The following is a 26625-nucleotide window of genomic DNA, read 5'->3' on the forward strand; positions in this document are numbered from 1 at the left end:
ATACCTAGGCTTTAGGGTATTTACAAGATTAAGTCCTTAAGTTTCAACTATAAATACCCTAGCTCATATAGCTTCAAAACGATCCCAAAAATCATTTCTTTCTCCCAATACTAGAGAGCTTTCTTGTGAGTAGTGAGTGTTTTGTAAACACCTGTAAATTTTCTCTCTTAGTAAAAGATCTGCAGCAGTCCGGAGACGTAAGCACAATTGGCTGAACTCCGTTATCAATTTCGGGTATTATTTTTCCGCTTTTATTTTGCATTCTCACTAATCTGGTTATAGGGAAATTACTTGTACTTGGTTTATTTCCCAACACGGGGGACGAGCTAAGGCTGGAACGTTGCCGTCCAACAAAGCTGTTGTCAAGCAAGCTCCATTGTCTTTTTTCCTGAAGCCATGCGAAAGAGACAGATCAGCAGACAGAAGTGAGGAAGGCTTTTGGTGGTCTCTTTCACCAAGAAACCATATATGTCGATAATGACTGAAATAATGTTCAGTCTTTCCTGATAATTTTTGTGCAAAATAATGTTCAATAGTAGTGTAATTATTTTCATATCTAAAATTAAACATGAACCGGGGTTCATCAGGTTAACATAAGGAAACCAAAGGTAGATATCACAGCTGAAGAAGTTTCAACCCTTTTGGCAACCAATTTTAGATCTGTTTTCAACTTCTGCCAACTTGCTTATCCACTTATCAAAGCGTCAGGATTAGGTAGTACACATTTAAAAGGATAAATTTCACTGAGAATGCTGATATGTGAAGCCAAATTCTACAATCAAAAGGCTATTTTCTTTTGTTTCACTTGGGTTTTGTGGTGTATTTTGATGCCTAAAAGCTATCAATCAACTCACAAAGAACTTGGCTTGTGAGTGAGCAAAGGATGACATGAGTAATGGTGTTGCACCTTGGTACATCAGAACTTCCATGGTGGAACAAGTAATCTCCTGATTACATTTTCACAATGATGCTACTGATTATCGTAGCGATCGGCAATGACTTCATGCGCCAACATAATAGCTTAGACGCTCGTTTCCCCTGTTTTATATGTGTTTTGTCAGTAAAATTACTCGCCATTAAATATATTTGAGAGAGTTATTCTTTGTTGTTAAATGGAGTCTGAGTTTTCTAACAGATATAGTCTGAGCTTAGATGTTATTGTTTTGGTCGTTTTCTCCTCCCATTGCACTTCCATCATTTATTATTTGTATTATTGCCTTGATAACTACCATTATTACATTCAAGATTTTTCTTGGTGTCTATCAATTTTAGCCATTAGTTTACAGATCACTTGTTAGTTAATATTTATTGCTTTTTCGGCTTAATCATGCACATTTTGGAAGGGTTGACTCCAATGCATATAAAAATTAAATAAATACATCTATTTTAAGTATAATTAATGTGTCTATATAATCACCAGACTATGATGTCGATTTTATTTTAACTACTAAACAAAAAAATTTATCAATTAGATTATTACATTTTTAATTTGATTTCAAATAAATCATTTATGATTAATTTTTAACAGGATTATAAATAAATTTTTGAATTTTGTAAAAATTTACTAGTCTTATATTTAATCTTCAACTAGTGTTTTCTAGTTGTTTTCTTTTAAATATTATATAAGAAGATGAAAATAATATTATAATAACATTTATTATTCTTTATAAATAAGAGTGGCTCAATCATTTATCAATTGAGTTATAATTTCATATATTTTCAAATTGAAATAGGAAGCTACTAATTTGTGGCATCAACTCTCGTTTTTAAATTTTAACATAAGATATAGATATATAAAATTTACATTTGATGAATTCATATTTTTAAATTTATACACTAACAATATATTAAATTATATCATTTATTTAAAATGATATGTTGAAATTTGATGAATTGGTAATGATGTTATAAAAAAATTACAAACAAATGTCACCATGTTGTTCTTGGTTTGCAGCAATTTTGCCGAATCTAGGGGCATTAATTGTTTATATTGGCAAATTTGTCCTCAGTAGTTCTCATCAAGCTGTTGACAGACATACAGACAGACAACTATTCATGGTGAAGGATTCAACTTCTTTTAGGCCAATGGTCTCTCAAAGGAACAACTGCTTTTGTCACCGGTGGCACTAAAGGACCCTCTCTCTATACATATATATATAATATATGATGAAATCTTTATCGCCTGTTTGATCAGTTGAAATATTAATGTTCCCGCAACACTGGTAAATGGCGTTATAGGTTGGCTATTGTGGAAGAACTAGCAGCGCTGGGAGCAACAGTTTACACCTGCTGCCGCGACCAAGATCAGCTGAATGAATGTTTGCAACAATGGAAGATGAAGGGTTTACAAATTTTCGGTTCGGTCTGTGATGTAACTATTGAAGTTAGGATTTCTAGTTGTTTTACTGATTTGTTAATAATCCCTATTTGATAGGGTCATTAGTTTGATTTGATATAGTCTTCCAACCACTTACCACGTTTGTAGGCTGTGAAAACGTGGCTACATATTTATCTTTCAGTTGTTTTGTAAAGGCTTATAAATAGTCAAGTCAGATCTTAAATCGAATAAGAGGTGATTCTCCCAAAAGCTTGTGTATTTCTGATTTACAGTCTAAAAACTCTTCATCTGGTATCAGAGGGAAGTGTGAGAAACTGCAGTTTTCTTGAGAAAGTGAGAGATCAGAAAAAAGAGAAGAATAGAGAAGCGTAAAAAGAGATCAAGATATGACTACGGAGGGAAGTTATGTTCAACCTAGAATTCCCAAGATCGATGGTCACTACGACCATTGGGCCATGCTTATGGAGAATTTCATCCGATCAAAGGAGTATTGAACCTTGGTGGAGAATGGTTTTCCAGCAATACCAGAGGGAGCAGAACCTACAGAGGCACAACGCAAAGTTGTTGATGATCAAAGGTTAAAGGATTTGAAGTTAAAAAACTATTTATTTCAAGCTATAGATAGAACAATTATGGAGACCATCCTGAATAAGGAGACTGCGAAAGGAATTTGAGACTTGATGAAGCAAAAATACAAGGTTAAGCGAGCCCAATTATAGGCTCTTCGAAAAGAGTATGAAATTTTACAGATGAAAGAGGGCGAAACTGTTGAAGAATACTTTGCTAGAATACTCACCATTGTCAACAAGATGAAAGAGCATGGTGAAAGGATGGACCAGACGACTGTTGTTGAGAAAATTCTCAAATCGATGACCTCCAAATTCGATTACGTTGTTTGCTCAATCGAAGAGTCCAATAATCTTGAAACCATGACCATAGATGAACTGCAAAGCAACCTGCTTTTGCATGAGCAGAGAATGCGAGGCCACAAAGAAGAACATGTTCTAAAAATACCAATGTAGAGAAGATTGAAGGAAAAGAAGAGTACAAGTTTACAGGAACGGGAAGATCTTGTGGAGGCTCTAGAGGAATAGGTCGAGGCCGAAGAAGACAAATATTCAACAAAGCTCTAGTTGAATGCTACAAGTGTCATAAGCTGGGGCATTTTCAATATGAATGCCCTAACTGGGAGAAAATAACCTACTACGCCGAGTTTGATGAGGAAGAGGAAATGCTACTAATGACGTATGTAGAAACTCTCAGTGCAAAAAGAAAAGAATTATGGTTCCTCGACTCATGGTGCATCAACCACATGAGCGGCAACAAAGACTGGTTTTCAGATCTCGATGAGCAATACATGTATACAGTCAAGTTGGGGAACAACTCAAGGATGGAAGTCATGGGAAAGGGAAATGTAAGGTTGCATATTGGAGGCATCACACAGGTCATAACTGAAGTCTACTATGTTCCAGAATTGAAGAATAATTTGTTGAGAATTGGACAATTACAAAAGAAATGGCTTACGATTATGATTCAGAATGGGAAATGTAAAATTTATCATTCAAAAAGGGGGTTGACCATGCAGACTGAAATGACCGCAAATCGAATATTTGTTCTACTTGCTAGAATGATGCCTGAGCTGTCCACATGTTTTCAAACTATCATAGAAGATAAATCTCATTTGTGGCGTTGTAAATATGGACACTTAAGCTTTAAGAGTTTGAGAACCCTTCTTTACAAAAAGATGGTAGATGGTTTGCCTCAGCTAAGAGCACCTTCGAAGATGTGCACTGATTGCCTAAAAGGCAAACAACATAGAGATGCAATTCCCAAGAAGAGTTTATGGAGGACCTTAAAAAGGTTGCAGTTGGTGCATGCTGATATATGCAGTCCAATCACTCTTACTTCAAACAGCAAGATGAAGTATGTGTTATTTTTTATTGATGACTTTAACCAAAAAAACTTTGGTGTATTTCTTACGTGAGAAGTCAGAGGCATTTGCTTATTTTAAAAAATTCAAGAATTGTGTTGAGAGAGAGATTGGGGAACATATTTGTTGTTTATGAACTGATATAGGTGGAGAGTTCACACCTCATGATTTTAATGATTTTTGCAAAATAAATGGGATCAAGAGACAATTAACAACAACCTACACTCCTCAGCAAAACAGAGTTGCCGAGAGGAAGAATAGAATGGTGATGTATTGTACTCAACACACTTTCTGGAAAGCATATTCCTAAGACCTTTTGGCCCGAGGCAGTCAATTGGACAGTGCATGTACTCAATCATTCTCCAACACTTGCAGTGAAAGATATGACTCCCCAAGAGGCATGGAGTGGGGAAAAGCCTAAAGTTGATTACTTTAAAGTCTTTGGATGCCTGACACATGTTCACATTCCTGATAGTAAAAGAACAAAGCTAGATAATAAAAGCTTCGAGTGCATTCTATTGGGGATAAGTGAAGAGTTGAAGGCCTACAGGTTATATGATCCCATTTCTAAGAAATTTGTGATCAGTCATGACGTGATTTTTGAGGAAGACAAGAGCTGGAATTGGGTCGAGGCTAATTGAGATGCAAGTTTGGAAAATCTCGAATGGGGTGATGATAATAAAAGTGCTCAAAGTGAAGAAGAAGGAGTGGAAGAAGCTGCTGCAGATAATAGAGGTATACAGAGTTCATCTTCTGCGGAGACACTAGAATCTCCACTAACATCAAAATTTACAGAAACACCAGAATATAGTTCACCGAGTTCGGATGAAGGGAGAGCAAGAAGACGTCCTTCCTAGATGGAGGATTATACAAATGGAGAGGGGTTGTCTGGAGATGAAGGTGGAAATAATTTAGTTATGTTTACATCCAGTGATCCAACCACATTTGAGGAAACTTTTAAGGTTGCAAAATGGAAGGCTGTAATGGATCTAAAAATGGAATCAATTTCAAAGAACAATACTTGGGAGCTGACAGATTTGTCGGGTGGGGCTAAGAAGATTGGAGTCAAATGGATTTTCAAAACAAAGCTCAATTCAAATGGTAAAGTTGATAAGTGTAAGGCTCGACTAGTGGCCAAAGGATACGCTCAACAATATGGAATTGATTATGTTGAAAACATTTTGATGTTTCGATATAACAAATTAAATTAAAAGAATTTTAATATTGAAAATGATTTTTCTAAGCATATTCAATATATTAAATCGAATATCAAAATATTACTCAAAGTATTTCAAAGTTCATTTTAAATCCTTACTCAAGTGTAAAATTAAGTTTTAATCTTAAAATAATTTCAAAATGATTTTACAAAATATTTTGAACCATTTCAAAGCCAAAAATTCCAGATTGCTCAGAGGGAACCGATTCTCCCCCAAGGGGGTACCGATTTCCCCCTTGAATGGTTTGGCTCTGAGAATTCCAGTATGCTCGGAGGGAATCAATTCCCCCCACAGTTCAACGGTCGAAATATTTGAATTTTACACTTAGGGAACCGATTCTCCCACGCTCCAAGCAGAAATATTAATTGTTTTCACACTTAAACGGCTCCAAAAACTTCATTAATGATCCCCAATGTTCAGAAGTGATTCAAGATGTATTTAATCAAGCTTAGAAGCCATTGATCATGAACAAGAAACATCAAGCAACTAGAATCAAGAGAGAATCAAAGAGAAAGCATCAAACCTCAAGTTTGAGCATTTCAAGCATATTTTTCATTCAATATTCATTTTGCTTTCAAGAACACTTATTGTGCTCAATTGTATTCATTATTGAGTGTTCTTTTCTTTGTTCTAGAATTGTGCAAACAATCTACCTTGTGAGGATTTCCTTGTAAGTTTGCAAATTTGTATTGTTCTCTTTGGGAGAGAGTGTTCTTAAGAATTTGGGGTATTATTCTTGAGGGTTTGTAAGGTTACTCTTTGTCCTCAAAAGAAAGACAAATTAGTGAATTTGTTGAAAATCCTTAGTGTGGATAGCTAAGGTAGTGGACATAGACTTTGGTTAAGAAAGTCGAACCACTCTAAATCGTTGTGGAAATTTCTTTCAATTTTCTGCAAAAGCTTCCACCAAAATTTTAATTGCCAATTCACCCCCTCTTGGCCATATTCGTCAATCGATTAACTCAACAATTGGTATCAGAGACTAACTCATTTAAAGGTTTAAACGCCTCTTGAGCCGATTCGGGAAGAGTTACATCGATAATCAAAGGCATCAATGGCCTCTACTTCAAACTTCGACTCTGGTCTCGATTCGATGCCCGTCAACAAGCCTCCTTTCTTCAATGAGGCTAATTATGCCTATTGGAAAAATAAGATGATGTACTTCATTCAAGCAAGTGACACGAGAGCATGGAATGTCGTAGAAGAAGGATACTTCAAGCCTCTCACTCATCCAAGATTATGGAGTGAATGAGAGATAAAAATGTTCCAGCTCAACTCCAAAGCCATCCATATCATATTTTATGCTCTTGGACCATATGAATACGGAAGAGTTTCATCTTGTACAACCGCCAAAGAAATATGGGACAAACTTCAAGTCACTCATGAAGGTACCGATGAGGTAAAGAAATCTAAAATTAGTATTCTAACGCATAACTATGAAAATTTCAGGATGAAACCAAATGAAGATATCAAAGTTATGACGGATAGATTCTCAACGATTTCCAATGGTCTCAAATCATATGGAGAGATCATTTCAAATGAAAATCTTGTGATGAAGTTAGTCTACTCCCTCCTAAAATCGTGGCAATCAAAGAAGACGACAATCATCGAGTCTAAGGATCTAACGTCCTTAACTCTTGAAGAGCTAATCGGTTCACTCCTCACTCATGAAATGATGCTTGAAGATGAGATGGACCTTGATAAGATTGAAGAGACACCAAAGGAGAAGGAGAAGAAGAAAAACATTGGAGTTGCTCTCAAATCCACAAAAGATGAGAGTGATTCGGATGAAGATGACGATGACGAGGAAATGGCATTGTTTGCCAAACGGTTCAGAAAAATGATGAGACCTTACTGAGGAAGAAAATTGAAACAAAATGAAGGCCTAAAAATGAACCAAAAGAGAAGGACTCAATCATTTGCTATGAATGCAATAAGCCGGGGCATTTCAAATATGATTGCCCATAATTGAAGAGAAAGGGTCAATCAAAGAATAAGCACAAGGCTCATGTGGCTACATGGAGCGATGAAGAAGGTTCTAATGAAGAAGAACAAGAAGTAGCAAACTTGTGCTTGATGGCATTCGGGGAAGATTCTAAGGTAACCTCTAACTCATCTGATTTTGATGATTTATCCTATGATGAGTTATTAGAGGAATATAATGGGTTGGCTTCGGATTATGAGAAATTATTTTTTAAATATAAAATGATGTTTCAAATTGAAAAATGAAAATAAACTCATATCCAAACCACAACGATCTTGAAAGTAAAATCAACGATTTGCAAATCAAACTAGAAGAGTTTGAAAGAAAAATTTGGATTTGCAAATTTACTTTCAAAGGTCAATGATGATCATCAAAAGAAATTGATGATCTTAAAGCCTCTTTTGATAAAGTTGGAACAAAACGTTTGAAAATGGAGAAAATTCAAATCCACTTTTTAGAAAAAGTTTTAAAAACTACAATCATAGAGGTCCCCAAAGAACTCTAATGGAAAATCGTTAGAAGTATATGGGTTCCTAATACTAAAGATAAGAATATCCTACACAAATGGATACCTAAGGGGACTAGGATTTTGGAAACTAATGAATATGGACCCAAAAGAATTTGGATACCAAAAATTAGAAATTAATCTATGTTTGTAGGAAAAGGAGCATTACTACAAGGCATGGGAACCAAATCCAAATTCATGGTACCTTGATAGTGGATGCTCAAGACACATGACTGGAGACAAAAGCCGGTTCATTGAGCTTAACGCCAAAAATGGAGGAGAAGTGACTTTTGGTGATGATTCAAAAGGTCACATTGAAGGTATTGGTACTATTGGTAATACCTCTTCCATACAAATTAAGAATCTTTTATATGTGAATGGATTAAAACATAATCTATTGAGTATTAGTCAATTTTGTGATAAGGGATTCAATGTCATGTTTGATATTAATGGTTGTAAAGTCATTGACATTGCATCTAATCTGTAACACCCCAACCCGTACCCGACCCGAATACGAGCCCGTGGTGTCATATTGACTTTTAAAACCTTGACACTTAAAGAAAATCCCCGGGAATTTTTAAAAAAAAAACTTTGTTTAAAACAAAATACTTTAATTTACATAGAAGAGACTACAAAATACAAACTCGATCAGAGTGCTCATAATTAACGACTTATTACATGCCAACACTCTATACACAACAAAATACATACTTTGTCGATTACTTCTGATCTGATCTTCTAGTAGTGATACTGTCGTTGCCACTTCTATTATTGCTCTTCTTGTTTCTTGGTACCTACATATAAATCACTTACACGCTAAGTCATAGACTTAGTGAGACAATAAATGAACATGTAACAATAGATTCATAAATATGCATTCTTACCATTTGATCATGACATTTCAATATGCATATATATATATTTCATGACATATATATAATCATGTCATGCACACATGAAACTTACCTTCTTGTATCACTTTCACTTTAATTTATCTTTCAATTGTATTGCCATGTATATTATTGAGAATAGAGGTATGTGAGTACATTGAGGTTGTGCACCAATGCTGTCACCACAGCTCGTATAAATTCCCTCATGGGGCACCGAACATTTATTCAGTATTCGTCCCGAAGGACTGCTATATATGTCCCGTAGGACCACTACGTCCCGAAGGACTACAATACCCTCGACTCTTGGCATGCTAACTATACCTATAGCTCTCGTATCATATACTATGGGCATTTACGATGATACTTTTCTCATCACTTGTTCTTTCTTTTCTGTCACATACCACATGTATGTGTAACCATGTATTTCATATCATATCACATGTATCACGTATTGCATCTATATATCATTATATTCACATAACTTATCTCATTTCACATTGGTCATGTCTCATAGCATATATCACATATGCATATCATGTATATCATATCATATATCTTATGTTTTATGCTCTTATGTTTATGCATATCATGTAACTATATATAACCTATACTCATTTCATGTATTCATGCACATATAAGAATCACAAATTAAATAACATTTTAGGAGTCACTTCTTACCATAGTAACTCCATTACTGGCTCATCGCAAGTCAATGTCCGTTCAATAATATAAGTACAATTAAAATTGCACTCACCTTAGCCTTGTTTTCTTTGATTCGATCCTAATCCTTTGATTATTCCGGAACTTGTTTAGAATCAATATCTACATAAATATAACATTTCAAAACAACTATCAGAAACCTAAACCTTAAACTTGATGTTAACAACTTAAGCCAGATTAAAGAACCAAATTCCATTTTTCATTTAGGGGGAATCGATAACCCCCCAGGGGGAATCGATACCCCCTGGACATTCTGGAAATTTTCGTCCAAGAGGGGGAATCGATTCCCATTCATAGGGTATCGGTTCCCTCTACCCAGAAATTGTACTTTAACCCCGAAAATCATCAATTCTTCACTTAATTCTTCTATTTTAAACCCCTATCATGTCATTAAACTCAACTACCATTACTTAAACCAACTTATATCCATGAAAATCATCTATAACTTCAAATCCTATACTTTATATGAAATTCAAGAATCATACTCAAATTTCAATATGTTCTAAATACAATTCTAACACTTCATATTCCTTAATTATCATGATGACAAGTCAAATTTAACTTATCAACTATTTTCCATGATTTCATATAAAAACTCATTTTCTTAAATCTCTTATAACTTCTTCATCTTTTGATTATAAGACAACTTAAACTTTCCTTAAGCTTAGTTATCATCTAATGATCAATCATAACCGTTAATTTAACAAATACCAACAATCAGAAAACCCTTACATTGCCTAGCTTCACGGTTGGGAGAAGAAGAAAGGAAGAAGAAAGAGTTTTCAGATAACTCTTTCCCCCATCCCACGTGATTCATTCATATAATTAGGGGGAAAATATCTTTCATGCTAAATGACCATTTTGCCCTTTAATTCTTTGGATAATTACTATAAACTTTTAGGAAATATTTCTGAACCAATCATTGAACTATTAAAATATCCAATTTAAATCACCAAAATCTGAAGTTTTACAATTTAGTCACTAACCCGTATTTTGGGATGTTACAATTCTCTCCCCCTTAAGAAAATTCGTCCTCGAATTTTCACTGTACAAATAGATGGATAACTATATACTCATTCTTATTTGCATTTCTCTGTTATATTCGGATCCTCTTTTAAAGATCCATAAGTCCAATGAATGTAGGACTGAGCTATACTAAACAGAAAATCTTATTCAGAACAAGATATTAAGAAATACTTTATCACTTATCTAGAAATTCCATTTTTTTTTAAATAAGTGTAGAACTTCTGTTAACTATCCATTATGTAATTTTTCCCCCACTTTTCTTCAACTTCTTTGATCCAATCTGTCCATACCAAATCTCAATATTTCTATTCAACTAACTTAATAGGGTCCAGCATTTCTTTTACACAACTTCACAAAAAACTATTCTGATATATTTCTTTACTTGCGGACCTACTACTCATTAAACAAACTCAATAATAACTCTTTCTATGACATGATAACATTCATCCGACTTTAAGTCTTTAACTTTCCGTTCGTGGTTGCCATTACTAAACTTATTTTCAATCAACAAGGAATTACATTCATTCATATCTTTTCACTCATTCGATTCTACACCTTTTAATCTTTATAAATTCGTATAAATATAATGTCGCTCATCATGGAAATAATAAGGTTCCATCCATACGGTAATCTCAATCTTTGTCACTCCATATCATGAGTCCACTGATTCTTTCATATCTCTAATGACTTACAACATAAACCAAACATTTATTTCTTATACCATCTTCATTCAAATTACTATAACATTTCTTCTAAATTTACTCATATTAATCTTGAAATTGATGTCAATACTCTTTTTCATCTCAAAATTAACATACTTATCTTTAACAACTTGATTAGAGAGAATACTATCATTCAAATATATCTCAGTTTCCTTCATACTATAAATAAATCCTTATCTCTTTGACTATATTTACATGGCTAAGAAACACAACCTTAAACCAATACATGTTACACTTGGTTAACTGGTCTGACATTCTTTTCCGATCTTTTAAACTCTATTATACTCTCCCCTTTGCATAATAATTTTTTTTCTAATACGATACTTTAAGAAAAACTTTATCGTCTTCATGAAATTCAATTTATTTCTGCCTCAAGTCTGCCTAATACTTTTGTCGATCAGATGTCATCTGAGATTATCTTGATTATCTTTACCTTATCTTCAACCCTTTCAATAAATCCTGGCAAATAAAATTCTAATCTTTTACTTGAACCAAATTAATGGTGTCCGACAATTTTCTCATATAAAACTTCATAACTCTTTATCCTTTTCCACTTAGAATTAAAAAAATTTCTTACTTTTATACCAAATATACTTTACACCTCATTCTAACCCTTTTTAATAAATCTTTCGTGCTATCATAACCTTCATTCATTACTTTAATTCTTTCATTACCTTTTTCCTCTTATGCTTTTACCTTCTTTCATATCATTTATACTTATCCCTCTTTATCATTTAACTTTTCTATCAATCCTTTGTTTCCATCAAACATACAAATCCTTTACTTAATACATTCACTATCACATTACTTATTGATCAACTTATTTCTTTCCATCAAAACGTAAACCTTCATCGAACTATCCATATGTGTATATTTTTTTAGTCAAAATAATCATTCTCTATTTCCTTCACTTATCAAACCTTCATTCTCACTCATCCTAATACGATTCATTTGGTTCAAATTAACCATTTCATTTACCTTTTATAATTAGTATTATCTATACATAACTAAATCATATCATGTCCTTTATACTCACATGCTCTTGTATATCACATATATTTATCCTTAACTATCACTCCTTATCACATTTTCCTGACTTTGATAGTCATATCTACTAGCACAGAACTTTATTCTTTATTATTCTTATACTTGTATCTTTATTCCTCAAAGCACATTTTAAAACCTGTAAATACTCTTCTACATCAATTAATCTTCCATTATTCCCATTATAACATTTATTTACCATATTTTATCTCAACCGCATAGCAACTAAATTATCTCATCTAAATTCTCCACTTTAGAATAGTGGATATCCTTTAACATTATTTAATAGCACATTCAATTTTTAAACGAAATCTTTAACTTTTAATCTAGGGTACAACCCTTATCCACTCAATCATATACCATATTTTCATTCAATTTTTTTATATATCTTACTTAACTTTTCAAACTCGGACTTTTACTCACACGCAATATTATTTTTCTGTTTAAAAAAATCAAACGTTATAACTTCCTTTATCTTATAAATTGTTCACCCACTTACTTATTCTCAAACTTTTCTATTACTCTATATCTTCTCTTGAACATTCAATCCTTATCTTACATACACATACTTAAACTCATTATATTCCTTTAAAATAATTTTTTTCCTCTTCAATTTTCATAACTTCTAACAGAGCTTTTAACCAATTCACAAGGTTGTCTTTAACCCTGACTTATTATCAATTACTCCTTGTTTAATCTTTCAAGATCAAACCCTACTGCTTGAGTCTGTCGGACTCTCATATGATTTGATTTTCTAACGGAGAATAAAACTAATTCATCTGGTTAAAGTTGAAAACCAAAATCTCTATTTTTCTTTGATAGTACTTAACTCTATAAAGCACTATTCTCTTAATCATCTGAGATTTTTGTTGTCCAATCCTTTTATCTTAACTCCCTAGAGCTTTAACGCGATTAACCATTTCTAGAAATGAGAACAATTTCAAAACCAATAACATTTTTTTAATTTAAGGCGCAAGCCCTAAACAACCAATCACATGTTCTTTCTTATCCTTCTTAATCAAAATCAACTCAACAATAAATCTGTTTAATTATTAAACTTATTCATACACTGCATGTGTAATTTCCTTGTTTCAATCTCATATTTAAGTTTCATTTATTTTATGAACTGATCATTCATGTACTTATTCATGAAACTCTTCTACAAATGATAACCACATCACTTGATATTTTTAACATTCTTATGGTAACATTTGTTCACCATACTTCTAACTTATCTATGTAGTAACAAAACTACTCAATTTAACTTCTCCACTTTGGAGAAATGAAAATTTTCTAATATTATCTTCCTATCATTTAATCAAATTTCCATAACAATGAAACATTTCTCAAATTCACCCTTGAACTCGGGTGTTCTCAACTCTTTTCAATACATTCATTTTATGAATTATAGAAGTATAAAAGTAAAACACATCATAATATCATTCTTTAATCTTATTCAGGCATTCCCTGAGGTTTTCGCTCTTCTCCCTGCCTGGCCAGGGCAGGTGAATGCTATTACCTTCAGTTTATTGCCTTGTGCTTCACTTTAGAAGCTCTCATTATCATACATATAATATAACATAACATTTTAATTCTATTAGCAAGACAGTACACTCCTTACCGTATCAGATCAGAAGTTTTCACTATTTTGTTGGCATGTATACCTTATAAAACACTCTAGACTCCGGTTTATGCCGAGAATCGACTAAACCTTAGCTCTGATGCCATTAACTGTAACACCCCAACCCGTACCCGACCCGAATACGAGCCCGTGGTGTCATATTGACTTTTAAAACCTTGACACTTAAAGAAAATCCCCGGGAATTTTAAAAAAACTTTGTTTAAAACAAAATACTTTAATTTACATAGAAGAGACTACAAAATACAAACTCGATCAGAGTGCTCATAATTAACGACTTATTACATGCCAACACTCTATACACAACAAAATACATACTTTGTCGATTACTTCTGATCTGATCTTCTAGTAGTGATACTGTCGTTGCCACTTCTATTACTACTCTTCTTGTTTCTTTGTACCTACGTGTAAATCACTTACACGCTAAGTCATAGACTTAGTGAGACAATAAATGAACATGTAACAATAGATTCATAAATATGCATTCTTACCATTTGATCATGACTTTTCAATATGCATATATATATATATATATATATATTTCATGACATATATATAATCATGTCATGCACACATGAAACTTACCTTCTTGTATCACTTTCACTTTAATTTATCTTTCAATTGTATTGCCCATGTATATTATTGAGAATAGAGGTATGTGAGTACATTGAGGTTGTGCACCAATGTTGTCACCACAGCTCGTATAAATTCCCTCATGGGGCACCGAACATTTATTCAGTATTCGTCCCGAAGGACTGCTATATATGTCCCGTAGGACCACTACGTCCCGAAGGACTACAATACCCTCGACTCTTGGCATGCCAACTATACTATAGCTCTCGTATCATATACTATGGGCATTTACGATGAATACTTTTCTCATCACTTGTTCTTTCTTTTCTGTCACATACCACATGTATGTGTGAACCATGTATTTCATATCATATCACATGTATCACGTATTGCATATTCATATATCATTTCATATATTCACATAACTTATCTCATTTCACATTGGTCATGTCTCATAGAATATATCACATATGCATATAATCATGTATATCATATCATATATATTATGTTTTATGCTCTTATGTTTATGCATATCATGTAACATATATAATAACCTATACTCATTTCATGTATTCATGCACATATAAGAATCACAAATTAAATAACATTTTAGGAGTCACTTCTTACCATAGTAACTCCATCATTGGCTCATTGCAAGTCAATGTCCGTTCAATAATATAAGTACAATTAAAATTGCACTCACCTTAGCCTTGTTTTCTTTGATTCGATCCTAATCCTTTGATTATTCCGGAACTTGTTTAGACTCAATATCTATATAAATATAACATTTCAAAACAACTATCAGAAGCCTAAACCTTAAACTTGATGTTAATAACTTAGCCAGATTAAAGAACCAAATTCTATTTTTCATTTAGGGGGAATCGATACCCCCCCAGGGGGAATCGATACCCCCTGGCCATTCTGGAAATTTTCGTCCAAGAGGGGGAATCGATTCCCATTCATAGGGTATCGGTTCCCTCTACCCAGAAATTGTACTTTAACCCTGAAAATCATCAATTCTTCACTTAATTCTTCTATTTTAAACCCCTATCATGTCATTAAACTCAACTACCATTACTTAAACCAACTTATATCCATGAAAATCATCTATAACTTCAAAATCCTATCCTTCATATGAAATTCAAGAATCATACTCAAATTTCAATATGTTCTAAATACAATTCTAACACTTCATATTCCTTAATTATCATGATGACAAGTCAAATTTAACTTCAAATTCAACTTATCAACTATTTTCCATGATTTCATATAAAAACTCATTTTCTTAAATCTCTTATAACTTCTTCATCTTTTGATTATAAGACAACTTAAGCTTTCCTTAAGCTTAGTTATCATCTAATGATCAAAACATAACCTTTAATTTAACAAATAACCAACAAATCAGAAAACCCTTACCTTTGCCTAGCTTCCACGGTTGGGAGAAGAAGAAAGAAAGAAGAAAGAGTTTTCAGATAACTCTTTCCCTCATCCCACGTGATTCATTCATATAATTGGGGGGAAATATCTTTCATGCTAAATGACCATTTTGCCCTTTAATTCTTTGGATAATTACTATAAACTTTTAGGAAATATTTCTGAATCAATCATTGAACTATTCAAATATCCAATTTAAATCACCAAAATCTGAAGTTTTACAATTTAGTCACTAACCCGTATTTTGGGATGTTACATAATCAGATTATGCTTGTTGGTCATAGAATAGAAAACATATACATGGTGCATTTAGATTCTATTGATATGACTAATTTGTGCCTAGTTGCTAAGGATGAACATGATAGTTGGTTATGGCATAGGAGACTAGGACATGCTAGTATGAGTGTTTTGCAACGGCTAATTCAAGGTGATTTAGTTCGAGGGTTGCCTAAGCTTAAATTTGATAATGATAAAATCTGTGATGCTTGTGCTAAAGGAAAACAAAAGCGAGTTTCTTTTAAATCCATTAATGACGTATCAACTAGTAGAGTATTACAATTAATCCATATAGATCTTTTTGGGCCAACTAGGACTACTAGCTTGGGTGGAAAACAATATGCATTTGTCTTGGTAGATGACTATTCTCGATATACTTGGGTTCTATTCTTAAGTACTAAAGATGAAGCATTAGAAAAATTCATCACGTTTTCAAAAGTAATCCAAAACGATAAAGGTTACTCTATAACTAGTGTTAGGAGTGATCATGGCACTGAATTTGAAAATCTTGAATTTATTGAGTTTTGTAATTTTAATGGTATTATTCACAATTTTTCAGCACCTAGAACCCCTCAACAAAATGGAATTGTTGAAAGGAAAAATCGAACTTTAGAAGAAATGGCTAGAACCATGCTTTGTGAAAATAATTTGCCAAAATATTTTTGAGCAGAAGCCACAAATACCGCTTGTTATGCTGTAAATCGAGTAATGATTAGGCCTATTTTAAAGAAAACTCCATATGAAATTTTCAAAAATAAAAATCCTAACATTAGCTATTTTCATCCTTTTGGATGTAAATGTTTTATTTTAAACAACGGTAAAGAAAACCTTGGCAAATTTGATACTAAAAGTGATGAAGGAATTTTTCTGGGTTATTCCTTAAATTCTAAAGCTTATTGAGTATTTAATAAAAGAACTTTAGTTGTAGAAGAGTCTATACATGTTGTTTTCGATGATAATACCCTTCCGAGGAAGGATTCTTGTGTGAATAATGATGTAGGTGTTATAAATACAAATGACGTTCGAAATGACGTTGGAGAATCATCGTCAATGGAAGAAACGAAAAATGAGGAAACTCATGATCCTCTTAAAAATCCAACCATTGAAGAAAGGGAAGTATCTTATCCAAGAGAGTACAACTATGTCAAGGATGGTGAGATTATAGGTGATCCATCCAAAGGGGTAACAACTCGATCTTCTTTTAGAAATATTTGTAATTATGTTGCATTTATTTCATGCATAGAGCCTAAGAATATTAAAGAATCATTAAATGATGAACATTGGATTATGGCTATGCAAGAAGAATTAAATCAATTTAAGAGAAGTAAAGTATGGACATTAGTTGAAAGACCTAGTAATAAATCTACTATAGGTACTAGATGGGTGTTTAGGAATAAGCTTGATGAGAGTGGTAATATAGTGAGAAACAAGGCTAGACTTGTTGCTCAAGGGTATACTCAAGAGGAGGGCATATACTATGATGAAACATACGCTCCTGTGGCTAGGATGGAAGCAATTAGAATGTTATTAGCATTTGCATGTTTTCATGAATTTAAATTATATCAAATGGATGTTAAAAGTTCATTTTTAAATGGTTTTATAAAGGAAGAAGTGTATGTGGAACAACCTCTAGGTTTTGAAGATTCAAAATTTCGGATCATGTTCTTAAATTGACAAAAGCGCTTTATGGTTTAAAACAAGGGAAGGTTGACACTACATTGTTTTTAAAGCATAAAGGTAAAGATTTATTAGTAGTTCAAATTTATGTTGATGATATAATATTTGGTTCTACTAATTATGTTCTTTGCCAAGAATTTTCTAAGCTAATGCAAAGTGAGTTTGAGATGAGCATGATGGGGGAGCTCTCATTTTTCTTGGGACTCCAAATCAAGCAAAGAAAAGATGGCATCTTCATCAATCAAGCTAAGTACGTCAAATATATGCTCAAAAAGTTTGGACTGGAAAATGGCAAACCTCACGACACTCCAATGAGCTCTTCAACAAAGCTTGACTTAGATGAAGGAGGTAAATGTGTAGATGTTAAATTATATAGGTCAATGATTGGCCCTTTGCTTTATCTAACTGCAAGTAGACCGGACATTATGTTTAGTGTTTGCTTATGTGCTAGATTTCAATCATGTCCTAAGGAATCACATTTACTAGCTGTTAAGAGAATCTTTAGATACCTTAAAGACACTCCTAGTTTATGACTTTGGTTTCCTAGAGACTCTAGCTTTAGCTTGCATGCCTTTTCTGATGCGGATTATGGAGGATGCAAATTAGATAGGAAAGGCACCTCCGGTACTTGCCAATACCTTGGAAATATGCTGATTTCTTGGTTTTCAATGAAACAAAATTGTGTTGCATTATCTACCAATGAAGTCGAATACATTTTAGCTGGTAGTTGTTGTGCAGAAGTTTTATGGATGAAACAACAATTTTTTATTATGGAATTGAAATAGGTACCATTCCTATCAAGTGTGACAATACTAGTGTTATTTCTCTCACTAAAAATCCCATCCAACACTCTAGAACTAAGCACATTGAAATAAGACATCACTTCATTAGAGACCATGTCACTAAAGAAGATGTAGTTCTAGAATTTGTTGATACTTTGCACCAATTAGCGGATATCTTTACAAAATCTTTAGACAAGGAAAGATTTTGGACACTTAGGAGAGAATTAGGTTTGACCAACCTATCTTCACTTAGTGTTTAAAATAATTTTAGCATTTTAAAGACTAAATGAAAAATGCTTAGAATAGTAATTTTTTGATTGCATTCATTGCTATTAGATAGGGGGAGTTTATGATTCTTGATGAAAATTAACTTTATGTTCAAATATAGTTTAAAGATTAATTTTATTGTTTGAACATGATTAATTTTTCATTGCCCGATTAATTTTCAATATATGAGTTGCCAATACCACTAGAGAAAGTTAATTTAGCATTTTGTGTGTTTAAAATCGGATTTTAGCATTTTGGTACAGAGGGAATCGATACCCTCATGAGGGAACCGATTCCCCCTAGGGGAATCGATACCCCCCTGGGGTTCTGGATTTTAACACGGGCAGAACTTCTAAAAATCTCAAACCCTCTTCTTCTCTCATTACCGCCGTTCTCCTCCTCTACTCTCTCCATATCTCCACTTTACCTCAAAACAACGTTTTTAATCGGAATTCTCTTCAAATAGCATCTTCTAAGCATGCTAGCATCATTAAAATCGTGCAAACAACATCAAAATCCACTCAATCTCATCTTTCAAGGTAAATTTTTCTAAACTCTCTATTTTTTATTGATTTTGAACATAGGACTAGTTTTAATTAGTTCTAGATAGAAATAGTGATCGGGCATTGATTGTTTAGTGATTAGAAACTAGATATTACAACTAATTTCATCAAAAACACAAGAATTTTTCCAAAATTTTGAAATTTTCGGGAAAAAAATTAGTTTTTCAAATTATTGTGTTTTAATTGAATTATGTTGTTGTTATGAAAACTATACATATATTGTTTTTCAAAATCTTATTTTTCAATAGTTTTCAAAAACTTTGCCATTAGGATTGGTTTAGATAACCTTGAAATATTGAGGACTCAATTGAGTTTTGGGATTGATTGAATTGCATACATGTGTTTTCTAAATTGCAAGTTATCCATTCTATTCGACTTCCTAAACTATGTCTAATCCTAAACGTGCTAGGTCATCATCTAGTCGCTCTCACCGTCAACCAAATCCACCTCCAAATCCTCCTCCTATTCCTGAAATTCCAATTACTAATCCTAATCCTATTGATCCTAATATGACTATCCAAAACTCGGGCTTTAATCATCCTGGTCCTAGAAATCATCGTTTTTGGTATTATCAATATTTTGACTCTTACAAAATTAGAGAAGAACGTATCCCTTCTCGTCAAGCTATGTTAGATATCGATTTTAGATATCTTCCTCTTTTACAAGAGTGGAAATTTGATAAATTTTGTGACCTTGAACCTATAGTTTACCATCAACTTGTTCGCATCTTTTACTCTAATGCCGTTTGTGTCAAAAATCGAGCTCAAACAGAAACCATAGGAGTTCGTTCCTACCTCTTAGGACAATTCTTACATATTGACTCGGCTTACATAGTCAAAGCATTAGGAGTAGATAATATTGGTATATCAAATGAAAAATAGGTTTTAGTTTCTTGTTATAAAAGAAGGGATAGTGCGAGTGTCTTAGACCTTCATGATCGTTTTCTTCATCTAATGATTTCTTGGTGGTTTCGACCATCCGGAGGTCGTTACTCTACTCTTCATGTTTTAGATCTTTGGTGGTACATTGTTTCCAAAACAGTATTAAAATAAACCTACCTCAGATTATTTTTGTTGAAATCGTTGAAACCGTAAATCTTATTCCTAACAAGAAACTTTGTTCATCTCTAGTTTACGGTTGCATTCTGAGTAATCTTTTTTCTAAAGTCGGGCTTAGAGTAGGTCTAGATGTCGTATTTCCTCTAAAGAAACAAATTAATCTTCTTTCCTTAACGAGAGCGGGATGGATAAAGGATAAGGAAACCGGTGAATGGGTTCGATCTTCTAAAAATACTCCGGGAACTAGTTCTTCACGAGCTCCACCAGAAGCTGACGACGATCCCGAGCTTGAACAATTAATACGAGACATCGATGAAGCCGAAGATGAGCCTGAACATCCCGAGGAGCAAGCACAATAAACGAATCAAATGCCTCCATATTTTCAATCTTTTATGGAGACATTCGATTTCCGATATGCTACCATAGATTCGCACTTTACTTCTATAGAGTCCCATTTATCCACAATGGGTGCTCAACAATTGGAAATTCTTCAGGAGATGTGTGCAAACAATGAAGCAACCAACGCTCGTATTAATGAACTCACTCATGAGATGGTCGTTATGCGAGCTCGTTTTCCTCCTCCCGATCCTCCTACAGATGCTTGATTCTTTGTTTTGTTTTAGTACTTTGAACTTAAAGCTTATTGTTTCAACATTTTGAATATTTTGGAATGTTTGAATTTTGTGGATTGTTAAACTTTGGATTTGTTTGGATGTTTGAATATTTGGTTTAGTTAAATTTATTGCATCATTACATCATTTTAGCAATATGACCAATTTTGCCATGTCACATTGTTTATGAATATTGATTATGAAACTAATGGCTAAAGTTTCTCTTGATTGTGATCTTAGCAGCTTAAACTATATATAATCAATTGGCTAAATGATTTCAAAACATTGTTTAAAATCTTTTACGGGTCTTTTTTGATTTAACAAAAAGGAGGAGAAATGTTATTAAAAGCTTTTTGAAGAGTTTTTGAAGAGGAGTAGTGTTAAAATAAGGGGGAGTAGTATTTTTCAAAATCAAAATTCATTTTGAAATTAGAAAATCTTAAAATGTTTTGTTATATCAAAAAGGGAGAGATTGTTGAAAACATTTTGATGTTTCGATATAACAAATTAAATTAAAAGAATTTTAATTTTGAAAATGATTTTTCTAAGCATATTCGATATATTAAATCGAATATCAAAATATTACTTAAAGTATTTCAAAGTTCATTTTAAATCCTTACTCAAGTGTAAAATTAAGTTTTAATCTTAAAATAATTTCAAAACGATTTTACAAAATATTTTGAACCATTTCAAAGCCAAAAATTTCAGATTTCTCAGAGGGAACTGATTCCCCCCCAAGGGGGTACCGATTTCCCCCCTGAATGGTTTGGCTCCGAGAATTCCAGTATGCTCGGAGGGAACCGATTCCCCCCACTGTTCAACGGTCGAAATATTTGAATTTTACACTTAGGGAACCAATTCCCCCCACGCTCCAAGCAGAAATATTAATTGTTTTCACACTTAAACGGCTCCAAAAACTTCATTAATGATCCCCCAACGTTCACAAGTGATTCAAGGTGTATTTAAGCAAGCTTAGAAGCCATTGATCATGAACAAGAAACATCAAGCAACTAGAATCAAGAGAGAATCAAAGAGAAAGCATCAAACCTCAAGTTTGAGCATTTCAAGCCTACTTTTCATTCAATATTCATTTTGTTTTCAAGAAAACTTATTGTGCTCAATTGTATTCATTCTTGAGTGTTCTTTTCTTTGTTCTAAAATTGTGCAAACAAACTACCTTATGAGGATTTCCTTGTAAGTTTGCAAATTTGTATTGTTCTCTTTGGGAGTGAGTGTTCTCAAGAATTTGGGATATAATTCTTGAGGGTTTGTAAGGTTACTCTTTGTCCTCAAAAGAAAGACAAATTAGTGAATTTGTGGAAAATCCTTAGTGTGGATAGCTAAGGTAATGGACGTAGACTTTGGTTGAGAAAGTCGAACCACTCTAAATCATTGTGCAAATTTCTTTCAATTTTCTGCAAAAGCTTCCACCAAAATTTTAATTGCCAATTCACCCCCTCTTGGCCATATTCGTCAATCGATTAACTCAACAGATTATACTGAAGTTTTTGCTCCAGTTGCTAGATTAGACACAGTTCACATGGTTTTTGCTCTATCTGCCCAAAATGGATGGAGCATATTTTAGCTAGATGTGAATAGCGCTTTCTTGCACGGTGAACCGAGTGAGGATGTGTTTGTTGAGCAGCCTCAAGGGTATGAAAAGAAGGGACAGGAGCACAAGGTGTATAAGCTAAAAAAGGCACTGTACGGGCTGAAGCAAGCCCCCGAGCTTGGTATAGAAAGATTTAAGCATACTTTGTCAGAGAAGGTTTTGAAAAGTGTGAATATGAACACACCTTGTTCGTTAAATCAAATGAGGAAGGTAGATTTTTAATTGTCAGCCTGTATGTTGATGATCTAATTTATACGGGCAATGATAAGAGCATGTTCGATGATTTCAAAACTTCTACGATGCATGAGTTTGATATGTCTGATTTGGGGAAGAAGAGATATTTTCTATGAATGGAAGTACAACAGAATGATGATGGTGTGTATCTAAGTTAGAAGAAATATGCTCGAGAAGTGCTAGAAAAGTTTGGGATGGATAAGAGCAATCCTGTAAAAAATCCTATAGTCCTTGGTTCTAAGTTGACACGAGATGAAGGAGGAGTGAGAGTTGATACCACTCTATTCAAACAAGTTGTTGGCAACCTAATGTACTTGACTTCAACTAGACCTGATCTCATGTATTCAGTGAGTTTAATTAGCAGGTACGTGGAGAGTCCCACTGAAATGCATTGGCAAACAACAAAAAGGATACTTCGATACGTGAGAGGGACCGTGGATCTTGGAATTCTGTACAAGAAACAAGGGAACAAGGAGCTAATGGCTTACACGGATAGTGATTATGCAAGGGATATTGACGACAGAAAAAGTACATCAAGGTATGTCTTTAAGCTTAGCTCTGGTGTTGTGGCGTGGTCCTCAAAGAAACAATCAGTTTTCACCCTTTTGACGACTGAAGCTGAGTTCATAGCAGCAACTAGTTGTACATGTCAAAGTATTTGGATGAAAATGGTACTAGAAAAATTGGGGAAGGTTCAAAACAAGTGCACAACATTATTTTGTGACAATAGCTCAACGATTAATCTCTCCAAAAATCCAGTGATGCATGGGAGGAGTGAACACATTGATGTTCGATTTCACTTCCTTCGTGGTCTCTCAAAGGATGGAATGGTGAAGCTGGTGTACTGCAGTTCACAAGAGCAAGTGGCAGATATCATGACCAAACCTCTCAAGCTCGATGTCTTCTTAAAGCTGCGAAATTTGTTTGGAGTCTGTAGTGTTCATGCTGTAAACTGAATGCAAAATGCAATCAGTTTAAGGGAGAGTGTTGAAGTTAGGCTTTCTAGTTGTTTTACTGGTTGTTAATAATCCTCTATTTGATAGGGTCATTAGTTTGATTTGATTTAGTCTTCTAATCACTTACCACGTTTGTAGGTTGTGAAAACGTGGCTATATATTTATATTTCAGTTGTTTTGTAAAGGCTTATAAATAGTCAAGTCGAATCTTAAATCGAATAAGAGGTGATTATCCCAAAAGTTTGTGTATTCTGATTTATAGTCTAAAAACTCTTCAGTAACCTCTCCGGCTGAAAGGGAAACTGATGAACAAGGTTTCCTCCATGTTTAATGCCAAACTTAGCATCATTGTAAGCTAATTTTCGTTCTTTTTTCTTTCAAGAATCTTGATAAAGTAGACCAGAAACAAGTTTTTCATGAGCTGAAGATTTGCAGATAAAATATGTTGGGACGAACATTTGGAAACCAACGGAGAAATATGCAAGTGAAGAACTGTCGATTCTGTTGAGTACCAATTTCGAATCGGCATTCCACTTCTGCCAACTTAGTCATCCTCTTCTCAGAGCATCGGGATCGGGAAGCATTGCTTTTGTTTCTTCTGTTGCTGGTGTATTCTCACTCAGTACTGGATCTATCATCTATCTATGGATCAACTAAAGGTAAATAGATCATATTTGTATACTGATAGTCTGATATAGATATTAAGATATATCTTACTTGAAGTTAAACCCTGTATCTGTAACTAGAAATATGTTTAAACAGGGGAAATGGACGAATTGACAAAGGAACCGGCCTGTGAGTGGGCAAAAGACAACATCAGGACCAATTGTGTTGCTCCATTGTTCATTAGAACCCTTTTTGGTTATAAATGGATACAAATAAAATATCACAATGAACACAATTAATAAGATGAATAATTAACGAAAAAATTTAAATTTTAAAATAGACACGTGACCAATTCAAACCCTACTTGCATCCGGCAATATATATATATATATACTGTCGATATTGAATGACTAGTGTTTTGTTTGCAGTTTCTGAGTAGCAGCAAGTTCATGGAAGCTGTCATCTCTCCGTCACCACTGGGGCGACTCGGAGAAGCGGAAGAGGTTGCTCATTTGGTAGCTTTTCTTTGCCTTTCAGTATCATCTTTCATAACGGGACAAATTATTTGTGCTGATGGTGGGTTGACAGGAAACGGTAATGGATTTTTCTTCCCAATATCAAACCTTTGAAAACGAAACAAGATAATTTAAAAAAGTTGATCGGGTTGCAGGATTTTGTTAATGGTCTCCGATCCTCCTTGAATAAAATAAAATAATTTATTTCACCCGGCAAATGAAAAAAATGAACTTAGATTTTTTATTAAATAAATTATATATAATGTAGTTGATATATAATCTATTAGGTTCAAAGCATTGTGATCAAGGTAAGTTAACTACCGTTCTTTTTAGATTGTTAAAAGACAATAGTAGGTAAAGCAAACATTTTCTCGTTACCTATAGTAGGTTCAGTGGAAGTGCAGGTATGGTAAAAATGTTGTCAGGGATGATTTAAATATTTAGGTTGCATGTAATTTGTCGAAAAGATTTTTTTCTTAAAGGTGAAAATGTGAGATTTTGAAAATCACATTAATTTTTAAATTATCTCTTTCAATTGATTTTTAATTTAAAAACAAATGCAATTTAAAAACCTTTCGTTTAAAAAAAATTAAATTTCCTTTACGATCGAAAAAAATACGATTCAAAGAGTCGTCACCAATCTTTGATTAGGGTGTGATTGGGCACCAAAAAATGTTTGTTATTTTAAATAAAAATTAATTTTAATTAAAACAATAAATTAAGATCCGTGTTACCAAAATCCGAGTTCGGGAGTCAGTTACGTACAGGGAATGATTAGCACCCCCACAACGCCCTAAATCGATACCTAGTCGATTAATTAACGTCTTTGCAATGAACTTTACAAATTCAAATTTAATTTGATTTTTAATCCCATAAAACAACAAATATGAATTTTACAATATTCAAAGCACTCAAATAAATTAAATTAAAATTACCGAGTTGTTTTAGAAAGATAAAGATGTTCGATTATTTACAAATATTGAGACCAGATCTTAAAAGCTATAACAACCTTTTCTCGATAAATTTAAATAAACCAACATTTCATTTTCTTTCGTTCCCAAATTTTAAGTGACGAATCAATTTTTTTTGTTTCACTTTCGAGATACACTTTTAATTTAAAATAGTCAAAACGGCCCTCTAATCAGTTAAGACAGGCCACTCGAGATAATTTTAAATTAAAAGGGCATTACCCTTAGTCCGATTATGTAATAGGTCGAGTTATGTACGTGGGGCTATCATGCAAATTGTGCAAAAAAATGTCATACCAAAATTAATTAAACAAAATCAAAAATGCCATACAACGTGACATATAAAAAATATATATATATACACATATATTTCTAAATTTAAAATTATAAACCATGCATATTAACCTATAATGTACAAATGTGACTTAAATATAAAAATAAAAACATGACATGCTAAACTACAAATGTTAAAAAGTGT

General features: G+C 33.4%; 1 pseudogene; it reads left to right on the top strand.

The window, feature by feature from the left end:
- Positions 1-895: 895 nt before the first annotated feature.
- On the top strand, positions 896-25293 carry LOC120180270 (annotated as a pseudogene).
- The last annotated feature ends 1332 nt before the right edge of the window (positions 25294-26625 follow it).

This window comes from Hibiscus syriacus, unplaced genomic scaffold (genome assembly GCF_006381635.1).
Source record: "Hibiscus syriacus cultivar Baekdansim isolate YM2019G1 unplaced genomic scaffold, ASM638163v2 tig00112491_pilon, whole genome shotgun sequence".
Taxonomy (NCBI): Eukaryota; Viridiplantae; Streptophyta; class Magnoliopsida; order Malvales; family Malvaceae; genus Hibiscus; species Hibiscus syriacus.